Source organism: Lissotriton helveticus, chromosome 5_1 (genome assembly GCF_964261635.1).
Source record: "Lissotriton helveticus chromosome 5_1, aLisHel1.1, whole genome shotgun sequence".
Lineage (NCBI taxonomy): Eukaryota > Metazoa > Chordata > Amphibia > Caudata > Salamandridae > Lissotriton > Lissotriton helveticus.
Genome location: NC_136065.1, coordinates 714,132,467 through 714,152,176, shown reverse-complemented (window position 1 = coordinate 714,152,176; position 19,710 = coordinate 714,132,467). Strand labels below are relative to the sequence as shown.

The 19,710-nt window shown below is 44.4% G+C and overlaps 1 protein-coding gene across 1 annotated transcript in view; it reads left to right on the top strand.

The window, feature by feature from the left end:
* TLL2 (tolloid like 2) overlaps window positions 1–19,710 on the top strand; it is a 2,328,887-nt gene that overhangs the window by 284,297 nt on the left and 2,024,880 nt on the right. The gene's annotated exons all lie outside the window — the stretch shown is intronic.

Sequence of the window (19,710 nt, the reverse complement as noted above, 5' to 3'; positions counted from 1 at the left end):
CACCTCTTAATGGTTTAGAAGTAGGTGAAAATGGCTCTTGTATCTCCTGGAATACTGTTGTTGGCTGTTGTGGAATCAGCACATATTCTTAGTGAAGACCATCACCTGAGTAAGAAGAGTGAAGCCTTTGTTGAAGAACAAACTGTTAGTTATTATGAACCCCCTCCATTCGCAAAATGTATGTATTTTATCAAAGTTTGTTGGATTGTCTTTACAGTAGTGTATTTAAATTGTTTTTATATTTTTTTTAATGTTTTTATACTAGAGTTTGATGACTTTTTATTTCCTTTGTTATTTTTTAAGAAATATTTTGAGGTCTTTTAATTTAATGGTGTATGCTTTGAAAATGGTATTTTTGTAATTTTTAAATTGACCATTTTGCAAATTTATTTTTAGGCATTTTAATCTTGGACAAATTAGTTAAGCCACCTATTTCCAAAACTTATTTTAATGGTTTTATAAAGTTATCGCATGTTTAATATTCATGATTAAATTGTGTTTTATTACATAATTTAAATTAAAATATGTAAATATTTTTTAACGTTTTTTTTTTTTTTAAATAAAAATATTTTTTTAACACAATAGTTTCAACTCACTACCCCCCATCCCGGAAATGAATGCAGAATCCACCCCATCGCGAACACAATGACCAAATCCAAGAAGTAAACAATACGTTGCCTTGAGAAAACATAGAACACACCCAAACACTCCCCTCCACCCCCCAACTTGAACTCGTTACAATACCCCCTACCCTGCACTCCTGCGTTAGACTCGAAAGCCACCCCAACTTGCAGTGTGCCAGTCGCCCTAACATTAAACTAGTCTACAAAAAGAAACCCGGAGGAGGAAAGAGTCCCATGGCCCCCGCCACCCACGGGTATGCAACGATAAATCAGATTAATACGAGAGTCATCTAACCCAGCTGTGCAGTATGTTAGTTGTTCGGAAGTCGGGAACCTTATTGTCATTCTTGTTCCGACACGCCACCTTCAGCTCCACCCAAGTGCTCCGCTCGGTTGCTCCGCTTTGGTAATGTATCTAGCCAGTCACTCACTTTCTCGGGACGATCGAAGAAAAACGTCCGGTCCTCATATTCGACACGAAGCCTGGTTGGAAATAGCATCGCATATTTAGGTCCATGTCTCTCAACCTTCGCTTCACCCCCTGGAACCCCATCCTTTGTCTCTGGACGAACTGGGTGAAGTCCGGGTAAAATCTCACCGTTGTGTTTTCGAACTTCACGGGGCCGCCCACCCTCGATGCCTGCAGGATAGCGCCTCTGTCTCGGAAGTTAAAAATCCTGGCGATGATCGGCCTCGGAGGAGCACCCGGCTTTGGCTTCCCACCAGGCACTCGATGCGCACGCTTCACAGCAAAGAATTTACTCAGTCCCCTGGGGGCAAGATGATTTAGGATGAGGTCCTCTACAAGGAGATCTGCAGTAGGATTTTCCGAGTTTTCAGGGACCCCGATAATACGTACGTTGTTGCGTCGGGCCCTATTTTCAAACTCCTCCAGACGACGAGCCATGAGATCATTGGAGGATCGCAAGTTGCCGACCTCTGTTTGTAAGTCGGACACATCAGCCGTGAGGCTGGAGGTCTTCAGATCTAACGATTTGACCTTCTCATTGGTCTTCGACAAGTCCGCTCGAATCAAAGTGACATCAATGGCTACAGTGTCGAGTTTAAGGGCGAGAGCCTCATATTGCTGACCAATGGAGGTCTTCATATTGGCAATGGCGCCCATGACATCTTGTAGAGTCAAGTCAATCGGCGCGGCCAGGTCTTCCTTAGCCCCTTCCAGGGTCCTACTCGAACCTCCGGTGGACCCCTTGGGATGGGTATATCGATCCATAACATTCGTTTGGACAGTTCCCCCCCCGAAGAGGCGTCTTGGTTTTCCGCTTCTCATTATCGGGCCTGCCCGCTGTGAGAAGTTGGCCTGATGTGCAGTGTTCACTATTCTAGTGATCACTATATATCAGTCCAAACAACCCTTATTGATGATTGGTTGTAAGTCAACCTTATAGACCAGCTATCCTAGTAGCATGGATACGAGCAGTCTAAGGCTAAGACTCTAGAGGGCGTGTTAAGCCAGCTGTTTTACCATCACATTACCCCTTGAACACCCAGTGAAAGGACACCACACAAGTGTTATGAAAATAAACAATGTATTTATTAGAATCACAACAACCCTGTACTCTTTATGAGGACAGGGTGCTAAGCACACAACCAAACTCTTATGAAAATACTTAAGTTAGCACGTTATACACAAATGCCCGAGGGGCACGGAAAACCATATACTCTAAAAGTGGAATGCGAATTACTAGCAGGTAAGTAACGATTCTCAGAGGCTTTGGGATCGCTAGGACTGGACTACTGAACCTTTAGATTACTAGCAGGAGGCCTAGGGAACTCGGGTGCAGAGTGTGCACTCTCACGCGGGATGCGGGACAAAGTCTATGGAAGCTAGATTTCACAAAGTTAGTGTTCACGGGCGAACCCGACCTGGTAGGGAGAAAACGACAGTGGATCCTGACCCTTGGATAGTGAGGCTATGCTGGGGCACCGAAATGCCGAAGTTACCTAGCCCAGGGGCTGCAGCTGCATAGGTCTGAAAAGACGTCGGGAATCCTCGTGCCGGACCAGGAGCCTGGAAGAAGGAAGTTGCTGGCAGGCGACCAGTGAAGAAAAGTTCGATGGATCCAAGCCTGGATCAAGGAAGAAGAAAACCTGAAAGCAGAGGGGACCAAGTTCTTGAATCACTAGCCAGTGATTAAGTGGGCACCAGGATGGCACCGGGCGAAGTCACCGCAGTCAGGTGAGTGGGCGCTGCTGGGCTCTGCAGTCTCTCGGACCAGGAGGCGTTGTCGGCGACCAGGATGGAGGTGCGAGCTGTCCCACGAAGGTTCTTGCTGTCGACGTCGCTGGACCCAGGATTGGGCAACAAGTCTTGGCAAATGCAAGGCCCACGCGGTGGACCTAAAATGGCGTCTTAGCCGGACCAGGAGGGTCCAGGGTACTTCTCCGATGGAGGGAAGCAAGGGCCAGTCTGGAGCAACCAGACTAGCAGCAGTGTTGTCGTCGGGCGTCGTTCAGAAGGCCACAAGCCAGCGGGCTAGTAGCCAAACAACGCGGTGAGCAGCAAAAAGCAGAAGGGCCCCACGCCGATCGTGGAGATGCTGGGGGGCTGCTCTTCGGTGCTGGAGCTGCTCAGGGTGGGGGCTTCTCGGACCCCAAAGCACTCACCAGGAATTCACTCGGTGGGCTTGCTGTGCAGAAGTCGTGCAGTCTTGGCGATGGCCGGTCCCTCGAGGTCTCGTCGCACCCACGGTTCTCAGCTGTGCTGTAGAGGTGGGTAGAGGTCAGAGGTGCCAGGGAAGCCGGGTCTCGTCGAGCTGGGCAGTCGGATTCCGGAGGAAGGACGTGCAGCAGACCGCAGTGTTCTTGGATGGTGCCTGCGGATGCAGGGTGACTACTCCTTAGCCACAAGGGAGAATCTTGAGGAAGAAATCGGGAAGTCCTTTCGTGGAAAGTGGTATCTTGATTCCAAAGATGATCTAATTTGGAAGGGGGCCAGTCCCTACCTTTATCTGGGAAAAGGGGGCTGGCACGCGACTAAGTCCTGCCCTAGGGGTGGGACCAGGAGGGGGGTGGTTACACCCACTTCCTTGGCGGGCTTTTCCCCAGCACAGGGTCTGGAGTGTCCCTGGAACTGGTTCAAGCCAGCCTATGCACAGTGAGCACCGGGGTGCCACTTGCAGTCACCTTCCTCTGAAGCCCTGCCTACCTACAATACACAAAATCCTGTCTGGGACGGTGCTGGCACCGCCCCTGGCAGGAAACCCTTTGTCCTTATCTCCTGCTCTGGGAGGACTCCCAGCAGCAGGAGGGCAGACTTGTGTCTCGGTGGCAGCATCCATTTTGTGGATGCTAAGGCTCTCTCTGACTTTAACCGGGGTTAGGGGTTACATACATGTCGTGTCCCTCTAGAAGGGTGGAATGCTAACCCCGTCGCCAGAATTGGCGAGGGGTTAGTATTCCAATTCGTATGACACCTTACTCGACATGTTTTGATAAAGCGATACCAGAGTTGGCATATAACCGCGAGGGTTATAATGCACTTAAGAGTATATGGTATGCGATATCATGGAAACGGCTAAGGGATGGATCCCGAAAGCCGCAGACAGGCTCAGCTCATGCCAGAGCACCATCTCACACGATTCCAAGCACTCTGCCTTCAGGATTGTTAAGGCCTGCCATAGGAGTGACTGATAGGAGATCTGTGTGTCCATTTTAGGGTTAGATATAGGTATACTATATCTAAAGCAAAGGGTGAGTACACCACCTTGCCCCAGCTGTCGTGCAGCCAGTTGTGTCAGTTTAGTTAGTCAGCCCAGGGGTGGCATAATACATGCTTCAGCCCCTGGGAGACTTCTGGGTACACCTCAGCCCTGGGTACAGGGACTTGGAGAGGGCCCAGTGCCAATTCAGTACTTGAGTACAATTTGGATAGAGAGAACAGCTAGGCTGTGGGTCTGATTAGCAGGCCCACAGCCAGGGAAAGTCGTAAACCAGTGCAGCAAAAAGCAAAAAATCTGGGTGATCATAGGATTGCAGACCCTACTCTCCTACACCCGCCATATTGGGCAGTGTGCCCCCGAGGGGCCCGTGAGACTGGTGAAAATGGCCGCGCGCGGCCAACCCGCCAGAGTCTTCAAAAACGGGTGCCAGTGGCGTTAGCAGCAGTGTAACTCAGCACACAAAAACTCGAGATCAGTGGCACACGATGGACCTGCTGAGTACGGCTGGACCTCGGGCAATCGAGACAGTCTGGCGATCGAACGAGGCCAAAGACACTCAAAGCGAAACCGAAAGTCAACTCCAGGGCAATGAGAAGAACCCCTTGAGCCGCTGTTGTTCAACTACTTCCCGGGCGTCTCATTGACTCGAGCCCCAGGTGTCGCCGTAGGGTGGGCCTCAAAAGTGCAAATCATCGTTGTAATGGTTCCGGAAGTCCAAATCGATTTTTGAAAGCAACCAAGTTATCAGCTGTGTTTCATCTCCAATACCCCGTCTTCATAATCAGGATATCTTACAGGATATATGCGGAGGGCGGCGAGGGTCCCGGGAGCCCTACGCTCACGCGGCCATCTCGGATGCGCGCGAAGGTCCAACCCTATTTTTTTTTTTCACTTTTTATTTCAATACTTTATCATTTGATTTTCGTATTTGTTTCAACTTTTTAAAGTTATTTCAAAGTTACAGGTATATATTAATATTTTTTTAATTCAGTTAATGTTTCAATGTTTATTAAAAATGCATTTTAATATATATATAGTTAACTATGTAATGCCAAAAGTTTGATCCACAATATTTTTGTAGAAAGTTGGATCTTTAGTCCTCATTTTTTCAGTATTTTGTTTTATTGCAATATTTTTGAGGTCGATATTTTTTCCTGCCAATCATTGCAGTATGTAAAACACAGGTTTCCAACATGGAACCTTCTCACAGACTTCTGTGGCTTTCCTCTGTCATGCAGGAAGTCTCCCTGAGTCCAGTGGCAGGTCTTGGGTAAGTCTTGATTCAAGTAGTTGAATCGTTGCTCATCCTCTGTTGGTCGCAAGCAACACTTCTTCATGGCTGCATGCTGTTACAAATAATGTTGATAAAATAAAGCAGGAATGTTAGAAAATGGCCCTCCCAGACTTTCTGCCTTTCTCTGCCACTTTTTCGGACCTTGTTTTTTGCTGGTCATAGGACTGAGCACTTTGCTACTGCTAACCAGTGCTAAGGTCCATGGGGGTGTCTCCCCAAAACATGGTAACACTGGACCATACCCAAATGGCATATTTAATTCACTCATAAGTCCCTAGTAAAGTGCACTATATGTGCCCAGGGTATGTAAATAAAATGCTGCTAGCTGTCCTGCAGCACTGATTGTGCCACCCGCTTAAGTATCCATATAACCATGTCTCAGGCCTGCCTTTACAAATCCTGTGTGTGTAATTCACACTGCCATTTCAACCTGGCAAGATAAACCTCTGCCAGGCCCAAATCCTCCCTTTTTATACATATAGGTCACCCCTAAAGTAGGCTCTCGACAAGCCAGAGGGCAGCGTGTAATGTATTTAAAAGGCAGTTCATGTACTTTTAGGTTTTACATGTCCTTGTAAAAAAAACCTCTCAAATTTGTTTTTTACGACTGCAAGGCCTATTTCTCCCATAGGCTAACATTGGGATTAGCTTATTACATTTATAAATGTAATTCCCAATTGTGAAGGGATAGACTTTTCAAGTTTGGTGTCTCTGGAATCACAACTTAAAATCCAAACTCATTGTGAAGCTGGATTTTAAATGGCAATTCTAAAAATGCCTAGCCATTTGATGCCTGCTGCCTCTCTTTGATCACCTGTCTGGGGTGGTGACAGCTGAGCTTTCTGTATTCCTCTATACAGCTTACGTGTGGATTAATGGGACATACTGGCAGGATGGGAGGGAGGAGCTGTACTCAGCCTTACTTACCTCTGAAGAGGATGTGTCCTGTCTGACACAAAGGACTGCATACCCCCCTGTAGTAAGTCTGGAGCCAGGGCAGGAAGGGCAGGACCTCTGGGCACTTAAAAGGCCTGTCTTTAAAGTCTCCCCCAATTCAAGGGCCAACGTTGTGTGAGTATTGAACTTATGACACCACAACTTCAGTACACTTCTGGATCTGTGAAGTCTCTGCTAGGGAAAAGGACTGCTGTGTTGCTGAAGGACTGTGACTCTGATGTACTGTTGCCTTGCTGGACCCCTGCATTCTTGTGCTGCACTGCTGCCTGCTGTTCTCGTCTGAGTGAGAAGGACTGGACCTGCATCACTTGAGCCCAGAGTGATTCCAAGGGCTCGCTGGCTGGCCTCCTGATCTGATATCCCAGGTACATTAAAGACTTCCAACCACCCTGCCTCTGCACCTGGACTCTGCCCACCCCAGTCCTGGACCCTTGGATGTGGGCCTAAGGTGTTTGCTGCAGCCGAATCAACACTGCACAGACCAGAACTGGCTCATCACCTCTGTTGCCTGGATCGGAACTTGCACATCGCCTTTGTTGCATGGATCAGCACTGACGCATCTCCGCTGTTGGTCCAGAAGTGGCGCATCATTTATGCAACGTGGATCGGACTGACACATCACCTTTGGAACCTCCACTGCGCAATGCTCTTACCGGCACCAGGTCTTCGCATTTTCGTTGACCGCTGTCTCAACGACTACGCCGCCAAACCTCCATATCACAGCTCACCACTCATCGGAGTCGACGCATTGCCTCAGCTGCAACCCACATCCTCGATGTTGACGCATCCAGGATACAGGTACTTTTGGTTCCACAGACCTCACTGGGTCCTTGAATTCAGCCTGCACTCCATCCATCACAATCGTCCTGAATTTTTTACTTTACCCCGGTCCGATGCGACCGTATGTCCCATATATGAGATAGAGGTGTGGCGCTGCGGCTAGGGCGACTGACTCCGGAATCTGGGAATCACGGTTCGATCCCCAGCACCGGCAGCAGGTCAGCCCAGCACCATGTGACTCTGGGTAATAGCTTGCTTAATCTTCCCGACGGCCCCCAGCGCCTAGAGACCCTTACGGGTGATTGTGCGCTTTACAAATGTGGATTATTATTGTGCACTATTTTACAGTTTATTCTTTAAAAATTCATATCTCAAATTACATGTATTAGATTTTTGTTGTTTTAGTCTTGTTCTATTTATTAAATCCATCGCTATCTTTCTAACCTGGTCTGTAATCTTTTTGTTTACTGTTTTCAGTGTTTTACTGTTTGAAGTATTGCACAAATACTTTACACTTTGCCTCTAAGTTAATTCTGACTTCTCTGTGCCAACCTACCAGAGGGTGAGCACAGGTTTCGGACTCTTTTGCCATTTGTTTGCTCAGAAAATTGTCTCACTCTCTGCATGTTTCCATCAGTACTCCACAGGGAGGAAGGGGCTTTTCTACCTGGAGGCCAACTCTTTTTTGCGGTGGTACATTAAATTCTGAGCACTTCTGAGATCTTGATGCCTAGAGGAGGGTCGCTATGTGGACTGATTTGCTCATTTTGCCAAAGAACTAAAAAGTGTTAGTGCCAGGCTGTGCATTGCTATACATTTTTCAGAGGTATTACAATTTTCACTGTCTGCTTTTTGACTGATTCTAGTTGCCGAAGTGTCGCCTTTATTTCTTCTGTGCTATCTGAAATTTCTTGAAGCTGGAACCTTTAGCTGGAGATTTTAGATGAGGCTCAGCAAAGTCTGCCTCATACATCTGCAGGTAGGAAGAATTAGGAAGGCAGACTTGGCTACAGACATGAATGTGAAACACAGCATAAAACGTTTACACATGAATTAGTAAAATCAGAAAAAACATATAATAGCTCCAAAATGTTCATAATATAAGTATCCTCAATAGATGTCTTTTAAAAGTGTCACAAATGGTCATAATTGAAAAGTCACTCACACATTTGACAAAATGGCAGGCAGGTGCATGCCCTAGAAACAAGGCATGGACAGAACTAAGTGAAAATGGTTGCCTGCCCTGGAATCCCTCCTCCTTACCACCAAAACCTAACAGCAGGTAAGGACTGCGAAGAAATACCTCAAATGCGACATGAAACCAATGCCTATACTGCTGACCCCAGCATCCCTCAGGACAGCAGCACTAAGACAATGACAAATTGAATAAAATTGAGAAGCAATGGATAACCGCATCTTACAAGCTCTGGACCATACAGCTCCCTGGACCAACAACAGACCCCGGAGGCAAACTAAATCTGCAACGTGGTTTGGGCCCGAACTCGTTAAGGAAAAGGCGGCGTGCAAACATCTCGAGAGACGCTGGAGGAAAGGCTACTCTGAGGCAGATAGGGCGACCTATAAAACTAAGCTCAAGGGCTACCATGTTATGATCAGGAAGTATCGGACTTCCCATTATAAGGGCAGAATAGAGGGAGCGGATAACTCAGCTAGGGAATTGTTTGCTGTGTTTAAGGAAGTCGGCTCCCTCTCTAGCACTATTGTTCCTTTGGAAGGCTCGGTGGAATCCTGTGATCGGGTGGCTCAATTCTTCATGGATAAAGTGGGGAAAATCTATTCCTCTTTTCCGTTGGAGGCTAGAACAGAGGATATGACAAAAGATGCCACTGTGAAATCGGAAGGAACTGAGCTACTAGTATCCTTTAGGATTCCCCAACAGGATATCCTAATCAATATAGCATCTAAAATTAAAACAGCCTCCCCCAATGACCCGGCGCCCGCGAGAATACTCAGGGAAAGTATAAATACTCTGGAACCTCATATACACCATCTGCTGGATCTATCATTTGGATCAGGGAGTGTCCCGTCAGCATGGAAAGAGGCAGTGGTGCTCCCGCTTAAGAAAAAACCTAACATCAGTGCGGAACAACTAGATAACCTGCGACCAATCTCCCTCCTCCCCTATTTCTCCAAAATCGCGGAGAAAGTTGTCAATAAGCAATTGACAGATCACATCGGCATATGCAAACTTCTACACCCAACCCAATCAGGTTTCTGGGCATCATACTCGACCGAATCTGCCTTACTCCTGTCAACAGAAACCATACGCAAGTTGGTGGATGAAGGCCATACCACAGCGCTGATCCTTTTGGATTTGAGCGTGGCTTTCGACACTGTAGCACATCACATCTTGCTGCAGTGTCTGAAAAAAGGGCGAGTGAGAGGCAGAGCTCTGGAGTGGCTAGAATCGTTCCTCCAGAATCACAGCTTTCAAGTTGCCCAGGGCCCACATCGGTCGAAGGGTGTCAGGCTGAATCAGGGAGTGCCCCAAGGGTCTAGCTTGAGCCCCACCCTTTTTAATCTCTATGTAACACCTATAGCAGAGATTACTGAAAGGTTTGGGGTGCAAGTAGTAACCTATGCAGATGACACCCAACTTGTGGTGTCCCTTGCTCAGGCAGACGGGGTAGCAGCCAATAACTTATCGATGTGTCTTCAAGCTATAGCGCCATGGATGGCAAATAACTGCTTGAAGTTAAATGACAGCAAGACAGAGGTGCTGGTGGTGGGAAGGGCACCATCTGTGTGGACATCGGCATGGTGGCCACAGGTGCTGGGGCCTCTACCCTCGCCCAGCGAACAAGTCAGGAATTTGGGTATCTGGTTGGATAGCAAAATTTCCTTTGAGCAACATACTACCTGTGTATTTATTTATTATTTATTTATTGTGTGGCAGGTCAATGCTTTGGTATTTTGAGAAACATGTGGAAATCACTTGATTTACTCCCCACTGCGGCCAGGAAGACCCTGGTCCATGCTCTTGTTACCTCGAGATTGGATTATGGGAACGTCCTGGAACATGGAGCCAATATCAGATGCATCATCAGGCTCCAGCGTATACAGAATGCGGCTGCCCGCATGATTTTGAAGTTGCCTAAAGGAGCATCATCCAGGAAAGCCCTGGAATCCCTCCACTGGCTTCCGATTAAAGAACGGGTGCTCTATAAAACCCTCCTGATTAGTCATCGCATCATGCAGGGGAAGGGGCCATCCTATCTTCTGGAACTGCTGAGCCCTTACATCCCTGGGCGTGAGTTGAGATCCTCCGGGGAAAGGGCTGGTGAAGGTTCCTAGGTTTAGAAGAGCTCAGATGGGTGGGCGCTCCTTTTGAGTACAGGCTGCCCAACACTGGAATAGACTCCCATCCGAAATGCGCTCAGAGACTTTGGAACGCATCTTTCGGAAACAACTAAAAACCTACCTCTTCCCTCCGATTAGAGAGGGAGGATGTTAGTATGAGAAAAGCTGGAGGGAATGATTTGTCTGACTAACTGGTGCTAGCCACAACATAGCGCGGGGACACACTGGCCTCACTGTAACCAGGCGCTCTACAAGATTTATTATTATTATTATTTATTATTAATAATAGCTGTGAGAACTACAAAGCCCAAACACTTCCATGCCAACAATAGAGAAACTGGCAAAGAGCAACTGAAGTTAAAAATATAATAAAAATAGCACCCCCTGACCTAAAGGCTACCACTAGCTTGAATGCACATGCCGAAAATGAGGACTAGAGTATCACTAGAATCGGGAAAATATCTGTGCTTCTAAATGGCTCTGTAAACCAGAGTATTCTCAGTGGGAGGCTTTTGAAAGTGACAATGCATGAACAATAATCGACCGTTTTACACAGACATACACAGATTTGATAAAATGTTTAATGCTCACATGGCAAGTAGAGAACAAATGAAAAGTAGATGGATGTAATGCAGTCCCTTCCCCCTCCACTAAAAATCCCATGCAAGGTAAAAACTGTAAACATCTCTGAAATTTTACATGAAATCTAAGCCCCACCCAATAGCACTTGACACCAGAGATAGTGCAGAATAAATATTACATGAAAGTATAATTATTACACAATGAATCAAACTTCTGAAAAAAACAATGAGCCCAAAAGAGCGAAACAGGGGGGCGGGGGGACACATCTATGGCCGAGAGCAGAGTAGCACACCAGTCCACACAAAAAAACCACACACCTCCGGGACACCAGTTAAACATTTGGCAAAGAACAAGGAAATGTATATCCCCAGCTCCCCATCGTGCCAGTATGTACATAAATGCCCATTTCCCTTAAAATGCAAAAAAAAATCTTGTGCCTTATTCCCCACATGGGCTGGCATCCCATATCCCCGTTGTCCGCTACCAAATACAAACATATTACAAAAGAGGAAAAAAAATTGAGGGTCTTCAGTTCCCCCCTCAACCCATGAAAGAGAAATATCTTGCAAAGAAAGTACTTGATTAAAAAAAAATATATGTATATATATAACACAAAGCATGAGTGTTGATTTCCATCCAGTATTTGAATCCAAACTGCTCAATCAGTCAGTAAACACCAGGAAATGAAGTTGCCACATTATGGATAGAAAGGCCCTGTGTGGAAATAAAGCTATCACGTGACGAAGTGCCTTGATGGGTGCCTTTAGACTACAAAAACGTATACAAATCACTGTACCTGTTATATTTGTGGCGAGCCAAAAAGGTGCATACATCATATTATAGCTTCTACAAATTGAGCATTGACCGTTGCTAGCCTAACGCAAGTGCCACACATGCTGTTTTACAAGACTTTTTTTCTGAATTTCGAGAGCGGTGTAATCGATTAAGTGAAAAAACTGGGACTTTATGTGGGATATGGTTAACCCATCCGGGTTTGGCGAGTGTGGTGGCAATCCTCGACCCAGCACCAGTCCCATGAAACAAATGATGCTCAAGAGAGAATAAAAGTAAGCTGTGCGGTATTTAGATTCACTCGGTTTTCACATTCACTTAGCAGGATGCTAGTTTTGCTTTGGTAAAATGCTATTGCCAGATTGCAAGTGCAGTAATACTGTATTCTAGCATGGAAGAAGCATCTCTGTTTACCACCAACAAGACGGTAGTAACTCTGCACAGATAAATGCAGACAAACGTACTGAAACAGAATTCCTGCAAGCTATTTCCCTTTTAAGTGTGCGTGTAAAATGCTAACCGCCTGATTCATCAAGCTAAATTGCACTCGCAAAGGGCAAGATTCTCAGAATCTTGCCTTTTGCGAGTGCAATTTTTGCATTTGGGATTCATCATCCCAAATGCAAAATTCGCTATTTAAGAATTCGCACATTTGCGAAGAATTGAATTTAAGGAATCTCTATTTGAGATCCCTTAAATGCAATTCATGAAGCATTTTAAAATTGCGAAAATGCAATTTTGGGCCGCTATTTACCGAGAGATCAGACCTCTCGGTAAATAGCAAAAACTTAGAAAAATGCTTTTAAAAGCATTTATCTAAGTTGCATGTTGCACACACACATGTCCTTTGGACATGTGTGTGCGCAACACCGGTTTCAATTTGCATTTAAGGGGTGCTACAGGGTGTCCTTTGGACACCCATGGCACCCTTTAAATCGCTATCTTATTTGCGATTAGCTAATTGCTAATCGCAAATAAGGAATACCCCCCATTCATTCCTATGGGCCTTTTGGCCCATAGGAATGAATGGGGAGTTATTCCTTATTTGCGATTAGCAATTTGCTACTCGCAAATAAGGAATGTGTAGGAATCGCTATTTATTTAGCAATTCCTACATGAATACCGTTTTGCGAGTCCTTAATAGCGATTCGCTATGAATCGCTATTAGGGGCTCGCAAAACGGCCCGTTGATGAATAAGGCTGTAAATATTTGTAATATCGCAAGCTTTTTTTATTGATGTATTTGCATTTGTATTGCGCCCGCGGTCAATCTTAATTGTATGTTGGCTCTGCTGAGATTTCAGGGAGGAGATAGTTCACGAATTAAGTGGTATAACTATGAAAGGGGATTATGTATTGAGGGGGGGTCTCAGAGGTTTACAATAGGTGTTCGATTTTAATTTATAGAATGCGACGTCTGCCCGAAGGTGACTTGGCGCTATAAATCTGCTATGGATCCTCAATATCAGGTCGGATAATAGAATATTTTTTTAAAGCAGAGGTGAAAAGCCATGTTTTAAACTGTTTTCCAAAATTCTACAAGTTCGATTAGCCTCTCAGCTGCTCGGACATAATATTCCAAAGCTTCGATATGTGATGTGTAAAACCTCCGCCGCCCCAGGAGGCTCTGTGAATTCTAGGTAATACCACTTTCTTTGAGGCCGCAGAACGCAAGTCCCTCTTAGGTGAATAACAAGAAAAATGTTTCCTCAAATATTCGGGACCTGTCAAATATAGATCTGTATTGGCAGTGCAGAGCATCTTAAACACTGCCCTTTTCTTAACAGGGAGCCAGTGAAGATCAATCAAAGTGGTTGAGACTGAATCATACTTTTGATTAGGTCACCTTGAAGGAGACACTAACTTTGAGTGATCTAATTGGAAGACTGCTGAATTAAAGCCATGATATATGGTGGAAACGTGCGAATTTAAACTCGGAGCAGGGATTGCTCTGAAATATTTCATCTGGCAATGGGACGCACAGCTTACTACAACCATATTCTGACAAATATGTATAATTGTGGCTGTCTGAGATCGAGTATTATTTGGGTATTGTGACAGTCCTCTTTCTATGGCTACTCCAGTCCTCCAATTACAATAAGTTGAGCAGCTTCTTTCTGCATTCTCTGCAACTTTTGCAACAGCCCTTATGCATGCCCAAATAAAGGGCATTGCAATAATCCAGTCTCAAAAAGACCAACAAGATAATAAGTCTTCCTCACATAATATGGAATAAGGGGGGAATTTTCTTTGAGATGAACACAAAGAAGCATGATAACATAAGCTGGTTAGTCTGATCCAAAAACGTAAGTTTGTAATCAAACATAATTTTCAGGTTTCATACTAATGGGACAGGAGTAGGCAAAGCACCTACGTCTCGAGTCCACCACACGTTGTCCCAAAAGGAAGTATCTTTACCAAAGACCACCACCTCTGTCTTCTCAGAATTAAGCTTCAGGCAATGCGTGCTCATCCAATTCACCATGGCTCTCATGCAGTTGTTGAAATGCTCAACCACTTTCTCTATGCTATTGGTGATAGGTACCACAATTTGGGTACGGTCTGCCTGGAGGGGTCACGCGAGACCCACAAATCAGATGGACTGCTCCATTTTGTGCCATTTGTAGTTTATTGAGTTGGTAGGCTTCAGTCGAGAGTGCTCCCATAGTTAAGGCAGGAGTTGAATAGTATCCTTCCAACTGTTGGTGGTTTTTGGCTGGAAAGAATGGTTGGGACTTTTTTTTAGCAACTTAATTTGATGAAACGTGGATTTGACAATGGATTGCTTAGGGTCTTTAAGCTAAGGTTAAGATCTGGATCATGCTTACGTTCCTGACCTTTGTTTTTGAGATTTTTTTTTCCTGAAAAGAATGGATAGTTGAAGAAGATAATTTATGTATCATATGAGGTGGACCCATCACAGAGATTTCTGTTTTACATCAGTTTAAGTTGTATCTGTTTTGTCCCATCCAGATGCACTAAATTGATTCAGTGTCTTATGTTGCTGTGGTGAATTGATCCCTCTACTGTGATCTACAAGTAAATCTGTGTTGTATTTATATAAGGAAATGGGAGGTTGTTGGTCTTCAATTGGTCAATCAGATTAGGCGTCACGGAGGGCTTCACATGTAACTGGGCTGGGTGTAGATTTCAGGCCTCCTAGCCTGATCCTTTTCAGCAGGCTTCTTGAACGAGTAACTTGTGAGCTAGTGGTAGCTCTCCAACTCTCTTTGAGTAACTCTCCTGCGTTCAGCCCAGCCTACTAAACCAGAAGCGTTTGCTTGGCTGAATTGATGTATTTATAACAATTCGAAAAGTGTTTACTTAGCACAAAAATGTAAGTATTTTCAGCCCTCCTAGGATGATGTTTGGAGCAAAATGGTTGATTTTCCGAAATCCTTTTATAGCTGAGCGATAAATCATGTGGCGTTGGGTAGACATATTACTAATACTATTACCTTGGTGCCCTGAGCATTGCAGATATAGCTGCTATGTACTACCTATGTAAAGGATTACAAACTGGCAAATATTTTTTTAATTTACAGCTGGCAACCCTGTTGCACCTCGCTGATCACTACCGGTACTCTTGCATAGCTTGGCCACTAATATAATCTTGTCTGATGTGGTCCCTATTACAAAGCCAATACTGATAGTAACTTGGGATCATTTTCATTGAGCACAAGTAGCTCTTGTTACAGAAAACGTTGGAGACCCCTGCTTTATAGTCTGTCAGACAGGAAGGAACTAAACCATTTTAGATAGGTTACTGAAGTGTGCAACTGATTACAGATGAAGTAAAAAAGAACTTGAGTTTCACCTTCTCAAAGGCGACTGAGAGATGTAGAGGATTAACATGCTCTGTGAACCCTGGTTAGTCATACTTAGGACGTCATCCAAAATCATGTTTAAATTGGGTGCTGGATGGTTTTGTGAACCGGATGGTATCTTCTAGGTGAGTTTGGATTTGGGTGGTGGTTTTCTTTTCTCCTAGGCCTTTGTAGATTCATGGTAGGGCTGCTATGGGGCAGTATTTCTTTGGATCTGTTGTATCAAGTGTTGAATTATGAAGAGGGATTAACAGATACTATTTTATTGATGTATGGATTGCCCATTTTGTAGAGCACTGTGAATGAAAGCTGCTTAAGGTACAGAGAATGTATCCATGCGTTTTAATGCAGTGGTCAGCTATCTGAATCTTTGCAGGGTCTGGAACCTTTTAGAAGCACTCAAGTATAGTCTGGTGAAGGTAAAGCTTAGGTTCTGGGTCTGATACGGGGTGTGAATGTGGTGGCAGGTGAAGGAAAGTTGTATGGCCATTCCTCCCAACTTGCCTTCAGTACCTGGCATTAAAAGCATATATTGATGACGCTCTCATGATAGACATTTCTAGTGCTAGAGTGCTTTTTTGTCCTAGAAAGTACCTTTATAACATCACTGTTGTATAACAATAGACAATAATGAATAGCCACTAGTGGGAAAACTCGTTTGGGATTGCTTATTGAAATGAGCATGCAAAACAGAAAGGAAATTAAAGCTCTCCAGGGCCAGCATTGAACTGGAGAGTGCACACAGTTTTGTATTCAGGACATTTTGTTAGCATGAGAAATACTAGAGCAACATACATATGATCTGAAAAGGGTGGGATCAACTGGATTTACCATGGAATAGTTGAAAAATTGGCACCATTTAGGTTTAACTAAAGACAGCCTTAGTATTCTGAAGAGAACATGTCACCACAAAATACACAAACACACACACATAATATACAAGAAAGAGGTTTCCTAGCACCCCCCCTTGACCAGAAATGGCAAAGTCAACAGTGCTGGTTTACAAATGAAAATTCAAGTAAGACTATTGGCTTTGCAAGCACTGACTGGTCTAATATGAGTATGGAAATCCTTAGGACCTGGTTCCGAGTTTGGGGTGTTTCTGATTCGGTTTTTGTTTTCCGATCGCTATGCAAACCCTTGTTTGCACAGGGATTGGAACTCAGAGTTTGGTAGTATTCCCTGCACCTGGTAATTACCTGGTGCAATAAATACTTCACCGTTTGTTGAATTTTGGCACGTCTGACCAGTCGTCAATATGGTATTCACTGTAACATTTGGATTTTGGTGTGTTAAGAACCAAAACGCAAATGGTTTTCCAAGACTCTAAATAGGTGGAATATATCACACCCAATAAATTCTGAACCCCGCAGTGACTGATTTTATCAGGTATGATAAATGGCACCTATACCTTCAGCAAACTCGAAATCATTCCCTTGGTCCCAGTTTTTAATTTTCCATGGTAACAAAGAAGCAACCATGAGTTTTTAATGGGCTAGAACATCCAAAACTATTTAATAGTCCTGGAAAGGTGAACATTAAACTGCTTCTATGTGTTTCAAAAAAATTGGACTGTCGAGTTTAATGATATTTGTTGCAGATCTTCCATGGCAGTGAGGTCACATTTGTTGCTTTGTGGTGCCATTTAGCTCCCCTTCTTGCAACACCTTGTGCATGCTACCGTGTCCTACAACTAGCTCAGAATTTAGGGTGTGAATCTGATCTCTTGTGAGGGGCTAGATAAAGGTCAATTGGCCCTAAAATCCTCTCAAGTCATGCAAAACTAAACCAGGTGTCCTCATTTGTTATAAAGATGCCCAGATGGCTAAAATGAAATTAACCAGCTATATTCTCGGGTAGTGTTTTTTTCCAGTAGAAGTATTAACAGAATTCAAATCTTAGTGTCCTTTTTCAGTGCAGCAGGAAGTGGGAACCGTTCAGGTTATTCTGGTGAGGAATGGGAAGATGTAGCAGAATAGAAAGAGGGTACAAACTGAAATACAGCATCATTGTGACGAACTTGTCTCAGTCTCCCATAGCACGGAATATGAATGACAACTTCCCAAAAGATTTTTGTGGTGTGTTATGGAGAAGTAGCCCATTTTGATGTACAAGTCTAACACCTCTCAAACACCCCTTCACAGCTACTTATCTGTATGTTCCTAATCTCTGCATGTGCTTAAGCTATCAATTTCTACTGGTTTTGTTTTTGTTACACCATGTCTTGAGAGAGATCTGGATAGCTCACTGTGTTGGATGAGTTGCATCTAGGTACTTTAGACTTGCTTGTAGAGAGTGCACCTTGAATTCCCTGGGCAGAAATCGTCTCCATACAACCAGAAGCAAGTGTCTGTGTTGCCATAACTTCAGCAATGAGAGAGCAGTGGAAATTACTCTTGCCTGAGTGGCACCCTAACAAATCCCAGGTTTGATGGACCGTTCTGCTGGAAAGTCCAGATCCAGGCTGGCCCTCAACTGAGTCACCCTCACAATGGAAGCTGTTTGACGTGTTTTTTAAGGTCTGCTGTTACTGCCGGAATGGGCTGCATGATGATTGCTGTACCTGGGATTCTGAATCGAGCTCCTTTGAGACTTCGATCTGTGCCCTTCCTGATATGGGAAATGTGCACCTCTCTTGGCCATCTGACTGTATTTTATCCCTCAGGATCTCCAAATCATGCTGCAGAACAGCATTTACCGCGAGTACCTTCCGCACGCACATCCGAAACATCCGAAGCAAAACACACACGCACCTGTAAAGTAAGGTTTCAAATTAGCGTTTATTAAATACCACTGAAGAGCCGTGGGCCATGCATATTATAGTAAGGGCTAGCTTCACTGTGGGCCCTCGACTCTGATGCCAGTTCATTAACTAGCAGGACATAGTGCCCCCATTCATCCTTATTGCTCATGTTTGCAGTGTGCCAGATCTCCACAAAATGCCCAGGCAGGTTTGTCACCTGAATATACACAACATTCTGGCTTTGCTTTATGCTTGTTACCAAGCCATGCTTTTGTGGGGATTACCTTGCCAGCTTCAGTCCTGCTCATTGTTGACTTAATGTTAATGAACTTTGTGAACTTAGCTGACTTGAGTAATAAAATCTGCAGCCAAAACAAATGAATAGGGTATTATAGCTCCTGTGTGTCCTGGAAATTAACGGGTGTTTTGAGAAATTAGCCCTCTTTAGAAAGGTTGACATTGGTCCATCAGGTTGTTAATTCCTTTCGAGTTGTCCATGCAATGAAATGCTACTCAACGCCTTTTGTCTTGTCACAGTCATTACTAACTGAGGTGGAGCTTTGCTTCCCTGACAGACCCTCTTGCATCGAGGCAACTAATCTTAATTCCATTGTCAAATATTTACATAAGCGTTTTTACGGCTGGACACCAAGAAAAGTCCTTTGCATCCATTTGTGCATAAACCTCACACTCTCATAGCACCTACTGTTTAATTATGAAATTAAATGTGAGCCTATCATTATCGCGAATCTGGCTTGAGAGGTGTGTAGGAACTGTGCAAAGGTAGAGCTGACTCAGAGCAATTAAGTCTTTTCATGCAGTAAAACAATTTGTACATCTTCCATGCCAAGGTATTTTTTAACAAGGTTTGTTGAAATTTGCAGCTTGATCCTGAACTAATCTGGTGCTATTTACAACTATCATAAATAAGCTTTACTCCTCCTCAAAAAGAGGTTTCTTCCTGCATCTATCATATTTGTTGGCTGATAGCCGGACTTCACCCTAAATTGAACAATGTAATCTAACTGGCTGTAGTAAACTTGCATACTTTTTTACTCCTGCAATCCAGAGGCAAGGATGTTGAAGGAATTAGGATTGTAAAAATTGT